This window comes from Strix aluco, chromosome 4, assembly GCF_031877795.1.
Source record: "Strix aluco isolate bStrAlu1 chromosome 4, bStrAlu1.hap1, whole genome shotgun sequence".
In the NCBI taxonomy this organism is placed as follows: Eukaryota; Metazoa; Chordata; class Aves; order Strigiformes; family Strigidae; genus Strix; species Strix aluco.
Window position 1 is genome coordinate 96,226,084 of NC_133934.1, and position 9,410 is coordinate 96,235,493.

A 9,410-nucleotide genomic window follows, 5' to 3' on the forward strand; every position below is an offset into this window, starting at 1 on the left:
AAGTATGTTAATTTGCCTTTTTTTTTTTTTTTTTTTAAGATGCTACAGGTAGGGTGCTTTCTGCTAGAGAAAGGGGGAATTCTGAAGGTTAAGATTTCTAGATCTCATATTTGGATGATGGGGTAGTGCTGCAAGGGATCCCTCAAAATATTTACTGCCCTCTGAGTGGTGGCGCCAATAATCATTGAAGGGGGTTGAGGTGTTGAACACAGGCAAGTTCTTATCAGGACTGGCTGATGTCTGCCTCCCTGGTTGTCTGCTGATGTAGGAAATTGACTTGTATAAAATTAAAACTAGGGAAAGGGAGTGTTTGTTTTAGATATGGTACGAAAATTCCCATCACCTGAGAAGGGTGCCTGTGATAGCTGGAGATCCAGGTTTGATGATACAGAAAGCCTTTCCAGTCCCGTGTGCTTAATTCCACAACAGTGAGGCAAAGGTTTGCGAAGGAAGGTTGGAGACGTGGTGTTTGCAGAGCAGTCACGTTTCCTCCCAGTTGCTGCTTTCCCACCCCTTTGACGTGTTGGAGCACATCTGCTTGGCTGAGCTCCCAGCTCCACATCAAACCTTGTCACTTACCCAAGTGAGAATAGAATGCCTTCATATTTGGCACACCTGGTTTCCCAAGTGATGTCTTGTATCTCAAGTCTTCCAGGTTCTCACTACAAACCAAATTATCAGCTTAGTGCCATCAAACTGTGAAAATTTAGAGGCTTATACCTCTGATCAAAAACATATGGCAACTGTGGATGCGACCACTTTGTTTACCCCTTACATTAGCACTAGAGAAGCAGAATGATGTGCACTAATGGCTGTTTCAGTCACCAGATTTAAGATGAAGCTGTTGTGAGTGTTTGTGTGTATGTATATAAATGGTTTTTAAACATAAATGTAGCAATTAAATTAAAAATGCCCTGTTCTGAACACTTACAGATGGTGGACTGGTGACTAGTTAGGGAGAAATCCTGCTGCTTAGAGGTGAGTGATTTGTTGTTTGCTTTCACTTTTTTTTTCCTATTCTTCACCCCTCTTGCCTCCCCCTCTGAGTACAGGTCTCTAATTTGTTGGTGCCTCCTTGAATTCTTATTTTTGCAAGCTTATGCCTTTTAGGGTTTTCTGATCCCACAGAAAATGATCAGGGAGTTGGGCAGAGTGAGGATGTGTCTTGTTCACACAACGCTGTGTAAGCATGTGTATGCACTCATTGCTCTGTAGGAGTATCATTTTTACACTTCCTTCTGCACTCCAGTGCATTTATGCTTCTATTGGTGGCATGTCTCAACATCTGTAAAGGGATTCTTTCTGTCTCATAATAATTGATTCAAAAAGGAGTATTAGTTGCTTTCCAGCTGAACGGAGAAGCTTGCTACTAAAGTTTAAAAAAAAAAAAAAGGGGGGGGGGGGCACCCAAAAACCGAAACCCACCCAAACCTAAAAACTAGAATTTGCTTGTCTCCAGCATAAAGTAGTGCTGTGGCCCGATGACAACATATGCTGACACCCATTTTTCACTAAAAGGGGACATAAGAATGCTTCTCCTAACAAGGAGTCTCTGACACTACATTTTTAAATATTTTTTTTTTTTTTAGGATTAATGAATTGTGATTTAGCAGTTTACTTTCTAGATTATCTGAATATTTAGTACATGACCTCAGCCACCTTACTCTGAAGGGCTGTAAATAGGACCACGCCCTTGGAGTTGTCTTCACAACTGGCAGCTTGCTAACATCAACCTTTACCTTAGGGACTAGCGAGGCGTATTTCAGCATTTCTGTGTGCAGGCTTTGGCATACATACTTCTGGTACGTGCTTCCTCATTTAATAGTTCTCTGAGCTCTGGAAAATGAGAATTTAGCCTCTGGTGACTCACTTGAGTCTGGTTTGGGTGAAACAGTTTTTATGCCAAGAATTCTGCTTATGTGCAAGAAACTGCAAACCATCTCTGTTTGTCCATAAACTCACCAAATCTAAACCCTGATTGTAATAGGCTTCTGTATTGAGAAGTCTGTTTATCCACAGTTCTTTGTGTCGTCATTAACACTTTTTTCTGGCAAAATTGATTGGTCTGTGGTTCCTTTGCAGTATTTGATTATCATTAACCTTATGCTATTTTTCATACCTTAGAGCAGGTTCTATCCATCAGCTCTGAGGTGTATCTCCAATATACAGCTGCCTGTGATTCCTGGTGTTCAGCATAACTGTCAGATTTTCCAGGCATTTATTTGAAGTTGTCTTTTGGCCAGGAAATGTATTGAGAACTTGAACTGATTTTAATGGTCTGAAATGATATCTTCACAGGTGTTTAGGAGCACTGCACTTTTTGATGAAAGTATCATTTATGGTGGCTTTGCAGCAGTATAATCGAATTTTACTATCTCAGCAATGAGACTTGAGTGAGAGGAAGAACTAATTTGAGTCGGATGGCTCAGCAAGCCCTATCTTTTCCTCCCACATCCAGCAGTGAGATAAAAGGAAGATAAGCAGTAACTACTGCTTTAGGGACTATTTGAACCCAGCCTCAACCACAGCTAGTGTCTCTTACATATCACTCTTTCTCCTCATGGCACCACCAGCAGTCAGTCATGCAGAGTTGTGGCATATGTGGAGTGGTTGCAGCACTGCTCCATGTGAGCTTCAGACACAGCATCACCTCTGCTAAGTCAGAGACCCTTCTGCTGAACCTTCAGTAGGAGTCTCCCAGCAGAACTTCCCTTAGAAGATGTTCCAAACTCATATCTAAAGTTATGTCCATGATTCAGTTAAAGTACCTGCTTTTCTTTCCTGTATGTGCCTCTTCTAGGGCAAGATGCCACTGTGTGCTTTGTGTGCCAGGAGAATCGTCTCATTTTAAATGCATAAACTCAGACATTTTACTCTCCCCATGTTTTGTCTGCCACAGAGACTGTCCAGCTAGATAATCAGCTGTGTAAAAGCCTGCAGTGGGACTTGCTGAGCTTGAGCTCTCTGTGGTCTTGCTGAAGAATGTTTCTATTCCAGATCCCTATGCTGCAGCCATTAAAGGGTCCATCTGCTTTTTCATCCAGCTTTATGCTATTTTATGGAGAAAGGGTTATCACATATAGCAAGATTATCGGTTTCAGAGATTAGCAGGTTTGTGGCTTTTAGTTTGTTGTGTGGTTTGGTTTGTTGGTTTGATTGGTTTGTTATCTTCTTTCCTAAACAGGTATTACCTGGACCCTCAATTTGTTGATGTGTTTTTTGCACTTTGATGAGTTTATGCACTTTATTTCCTTCCCACCCCCCAGCTCTTGCATGAATAGAAAGTAGACCTGGTAATTATTTGATTTTGCTTCCAATACTTCTTATTTTGACGTGTCAATATCTAAAAGCACATCTTTATGCCTGCAAAAAGTGATTCTAAACTAGACACTAGGGTCTGTCACCTGGAGTGAACACCACTGTTAAGATGCTTTGCTGAATTCTTCAGGCTTACAGGAGACAGTAAAGGTTTATAAGTGAAATCCTGCAATATTTTTTCTCTGGATCGTTATTTGCCTAAAATAGAAGTTCTAAAAGCAAAATACAGAATTAAATTCAGGACTCCAGCTATCTGTGCCAAAGCTACTGTTTCCAGTGGGCTCTGGATTTCACCAGACATTATACATAGCTTCCTAGAGGAGCCTGCTATCAAATACATTTACAAGTAATGAAAGCAAATAGCTAGAGGGGGAGAAGAGGCATTTGAAGGTAACTTAAGGTACTATTTTTTAAAAAAAACTGTTATATGAGAAATATAAAAATTATCTATTCTTGCATAGCTCAAAAAAGTGAGGAAAAAAACCGTAGGCATCCAAACACATGAATTATATGGCAAGTACAAGACTTCATGCTGCAATTGGAATGATTTTATATGATAAAGCTTGTATTATGAATCTAAAAATTACTTAATTTAACCCCACAGTACTGATCTGAGAAATGGCAAATCCTGCTTGAGGCTGAACTCTTAAAATTAAAAAAAAAAAGTATGAATATAACATAGAAAGAATCCCTGTACTCCCATAAGACTCATTTACCTCTAGTCTAAGGTTGACACAGATATATTTGAGTCAAACAGGAAATACTACTACTTATTGCACAGCTGCTAATAATATTGCTTTAATGAAGCTGTTTAACACATTGAATAGCTATGTAACAACGCATAGAAAATTAGCTTGTTTGCCATTGATTAATGATAGATAATGTGTGCAATTCACCACAGTAGTTCATTTGAGTAGTTCCCTGTAATGTACTAACTCAGGCTCATCAAGACACGTCTTTATTTGTCCAGTCTGATTCAGCACAAAAGCCCACACAAGTAGGAATGCACTTTAAACATAAAAACAAGATTCATATTTAGCTTTCTTACAATGTAATAGAGGTGTAATGCACCTCCAAATTATTCAGACAAACAAGGCAAAGACTTAAGGGTAGAAGAACAGAAGTTGCTTATTTCCATAACAGCTTTAAAATAGTTACAGAAGAATCACAGGCCAATACAGTGAGACAATAGGAAAAAGCGATCAAGCAGTTATTCTTCTAAGTGTTGAATTTCAAAGAAGCAGCAGCTGGTAAACTCCCTCAGGTATCAGCTGTGCATGTGTAAGGTTATATATATCAAATGCTAGTCTTGTACAAGAAAGGTATGTACAGAGGAACTTAAAGCCAAGGAGGGTTACAGTTCTCAGCTTCTCAAGAACAGTCAGAATGTGTTTATTTAAAAAAAAAAAAGTTTCTACAGCTACTGGTGAAGATGACAAGCAGTAGGAGTAGCTAAAAATTCAGAAAAAAAAACCCCAAAGCACTGCAGAAACACTTCTTCATTTCTGAGATCAAGAAATAGCCAACTGAATTCAGAGCCACTCTAATTTTCTGTAAATAAATGAGTTGAAGGCCCAGCTTTGTTTCTTTAGCTTTTTCAAATAATACAAGTGCACAGGTTTTGCTATTTTCATATTTAGTTTGAATCCAGATTTGCTAACAGCACACAATGTAATGGTTCTTGTAACAACATATTTAATACACTAAAGAGAATGTTTATCATCTAGAAAATGCTGGTCCAATTACAATTGCATTGTTATACTTTTAAGTCCCACTATAAATTGTGTAAAATAAAGACAAAAAAAGAATCAAGTAAAGGTGGGCTCTGAAATGGTGCAAATCAATCTTTAGTGGCCTTTGGTCAATCACTCCCTTGAAAACCAATGTAAAATTTCATGATAGGTCAGAAATGCCTAAACTTCCAGCCAGAAGGAGATTCTATGCCACTTTTTGCCTTCCTTTCTTCAGTTTGTCCTAGCACAAAAGCAACTGTGGCATAATTTAAACAACTGATTAAGGATGTCTGAATTACAATGGCCCTTTGCCTGTCGGATACAGGATTTCCCAGACTCTCTGCAAGGAACATAACTCACAGACCTGCTCTGACTGTGAATGTGTCACTTGGTTCCTGAGCAGGATTCACTCTGGTACAATCTTGCAGCTGCTTTGTGTTGCTCTGACCTGCTGTCTGATGTGAACCAATTCTACACAGCATGTGAACAACTTCTTGAGCTTGAAATACAAAGAAAGGAGTTGTCATATTGTGGTTGTCTATTACCAATACTGTGGTAAAGCAAAAAAATATTTTCTATGTCATTCTGTAAAGGATGTGATAATGCTGTATTATGCGGAGGCCACCTTGTGGCATTATGGAAGTAGAATCCAGATGTAAAAAAACAGTGCAGCATTCAGACTGCATACCAAGAAATAAGGATTTTAAACTGCTTATGTTTGGAAACCAAATGTCACAGTGATATGCCATTCTAGCCTTACATGAATGATTGCAGGTGGTGTCCATACAGGCAACAACACAGGAATGTGAGGACTTGTATAGCACCATTCTGTGTGGCATTGCTTCTTACATAGCCAGTTTAATGGATGCTGTAGTTCTTAAACACGCTGCTTGCATGGTTTATGCACAATTTCTGCTTAACAGAGATGTAGGGACAAATTTTACAGAGAACAGGAGCAGATGAGGACTGCAACTGAAGTACTGTAAAACCAACTTCCAGGTTACCATTATGTTATATCTATATTTGTTCTGCTCGCAAGAGGTGGTCTGGAAATTTTTACAGCAGGGAAATTATGCTCCTTTTCCCTGCACTTAAACTAATAATTAAATTTCCTCCACCAATGAATGAAATTTGAATTCAGTAAAGATCAGTGCAGTCAATTGCAACCAGACAAAACTGGCTACCATCTGGCAATCTCAATGCCAGCATTTGCTAACTCCTATGAAGACTGTACTAAACTAATATCCTGTTTATATTTTTGGACATAGATAATCAGAAAGGTGGAAACAATTCATTCCTGGGGAAAAAAAAAGTTCCGAAGTTGGAGGTGGAAAAAGAAAGTAAGGTAAGCCTGAAAGGGAAGTATGATTGTTGGAAAAAGAAGGTAGGACAATCCTGAGTACTGCAACACTGGATCTTCCAGCAGCCACCCACCCAGTAACATCTTTAAGGAAAAGGCAAAGAGGTTTCTTCATGAAGCTGTACAGTGTGGAAATTGATAACACAGAGTGACAGAGTATAAGAAACTTGTTTTATGACTTAGCTTTTGTTGGATGCTCTTCAGCATACAGAAGAACCTTGGAGGAAGGTATCTGAATCTCAACAATTTTGAGTGAAGTTTATCCAGTCAACTTGAGGTGAAAGCAAACAAGGGGGTCGATGAAGGTTAGCTCTCTGAGACAGAAAAGCCTTGAAGTGTACATGCTGACTCCAGGCTGCAGGGATGGATGTGTTGGAGATGCAGAGATTACTCTGACAGCTACTGAGTTTACAGGGGATCAGGAGATTTTCTGCCCCATCATGCAACAGTGTCAGAGGTGGAGTGTAGGATAATATCCAGAGCGCTGATGGGCAACCTTTTTGAATCAGACTGGTATTGTGGAGCAAGTCAAGATGGCGGCCTGTGTACCTTTCTGCCCCACGTTAGAAGCAGGACCCTCCCAGGGCATTTTATACTCAAGACAGCACAAAAACTGCCACTGAATCCAGGCTGCAATCCCGATTTGTTTCACATAAGAACATGGACAGAACAAAGTAAACGTTTCTAGTGTAGCACTGTAAATTACCAGTAGATGGCATAGTGATTCCATGCTACAAGAAATTTAAAAAAAAAAAAAAATCAGTGCTGAAGGAAATATGCTGCATAGTTTTATTATGATTAAATGTAGAATTAACAAAGCTCCTTCTGAAGGAGAGAGCTCAGCAAACTAGTTACCTATCCGTGGCCTTGCACAGTATCTTTATGCTGAAGTCTTCCATCTACCTTCAGTTTGTGTATTCTCGTAGATCTGCTTGCTTGGGTGGGCATTTTGAGTTCTTCCCACCTCTAACTTATTAAAAAAAAAAATAGGATATAGGTATGAGTATTCTGGTGCACATCTAATTTTTTATTTATTTTTCGTATCAGCCAGGTCTGTGTCTTTGCTTCCACTGAACATTTGTGAACCAGCACTGCTCATCTGGTGCACTGGGTGTTACCTGTATACTTATATCGGGAGACTCACTCAGAGACTACAGTAAGATTAGAGGCAGATGGCTGAAGCTGCTCCCAGCTTGTCTGTTGAAAGTCAACACCTCTGCTTATCACTGCCTGAATCACACACAAAACAGATTGTGGGCTGGTGCTGTCTGTCATCCAGTTTATTAAAGTAAACCAATATCAATAACAGGATCATGTTCATTTTCAAAAGCAAATATTTAAATACTAGCCAAGGTACTATCAACTTTATATAAAGAGAAGTTTTCAGAGCAATTGCGCTGCAATGTTCAGAGGTGAATCAAATGCTTTACTAACAGTGAACTATAAGCAAAAAATATAAATAGCAAGTTTTGCTAGCATTCTGACTGTAAAAAGGATTCAGCACAAAAATAAGTTCTGCTACATTTTTTTGTAAATTCCCTTTACTTTCAGGGGAAGAAAAAAAACCTCTCTTGCTACTTAACAGTATTCACCAGTATCCCAGATCACATGATTCTCTGTAAACTGCTATGATGCTCATGGATTTTGATGTTGCATTCAGAGGGCTCAGAGGGATTTAATGGGTCTCTTCTGCTTTTTCGGTTTCTACATGAAGCCAAAAGTGACAAGAATCTGGAGATACCGATTTTAGTGTTACCAGTATGAAGGCATTATGTTAGTCTAGACCTCCTTTGTTCAACCCATTAGGGACTGTCAGCTCTCATCTATCTGGCTGACAGTTCTGTAGCATTAGTGACAGCTGGTTGAAGTAATTCAGACAAAACTGGGACTTTACTTGTGAGCAGGGTAGAACTTTTAAGAAACTTGCCAGTTTCTATGTAGCTGTTACTCAGGGAATGAATCTATCAATGAAGAGACAGCTATAAAACATGGAGGTCATTCTTGATTGCACTTTCAGGAGGCTGATGGAATTTTTTTGGTTGTTTCAATTGAACTGAAACTGTTGCTTGGCAGTTTTATCTGTCTTCTGATCTGGGCTTCACTTGACATCAAGCTGCAAACGCAAACTTTGCTAATAGTGAAATTCCTTCCAGAAAAAATCAGGTAGCATGTCACAGATGATATACTAAGAAAACGATTAGTTAGTTGTATTTTGATTTGTACCTGGAGATTTTTATTTCTTTGTTTCCATTTGTACGACTTTTGTTGTGGGATTCATTCTCTTTACCTAGAAGGCAAACACTCACAGCATGGTATCAAAACTCAAATAGCATTGTGCAATCCACTCAAATGATTGCGAGGTTCATCATCTCTAACATAATCATGCTTAATAATTAAATAATGTTTTCAACGTGTTCAGTAATTAACTCTGACATGAGTGAGGTAAAAAGGAAGCAAGTGTAGCCACAATATGACAATTACTATGTATGATGTAACAGGACATGCTGTGTAAAGGGAAAATAGGGTGAGGGAAGATATTACAGCCCTCTCTGTTTCTCTTATAACTCAGCCTGCCTACTAAGTAACAGCTTTTCATACCATTGTGCTGTCAACAAGTTCTAGTTATTCATCAAACTGCAGTGCTATAAATCATTGGTTAAAAGAATACACTTTAGGCCATGATTTACTGACCAATTTTAATCTTTTTCTTTTGTAAGCTCTTCTGTGACTTTTTTTCCTGGAAAAACTTACTACTCTTTGCATGATATATTAAGATTTAACTTAAAATTAAAATGTCTTAATTATAAATGGATCCATCTGTTACAAAGGAAAATACATTACTTCTTACACATTTATGTTCTTCAGGTTCGCATTTGTGTCCTTCCACGTTTTAAGTAGCAAACTATCTTATCCTTTGTTGTTACAAACTGAAAAACAAAGGACCCCTCCTGCCCTTCCACCACCCTTTCCATTTCTCATTTTGGAATAAGCGAATTGTT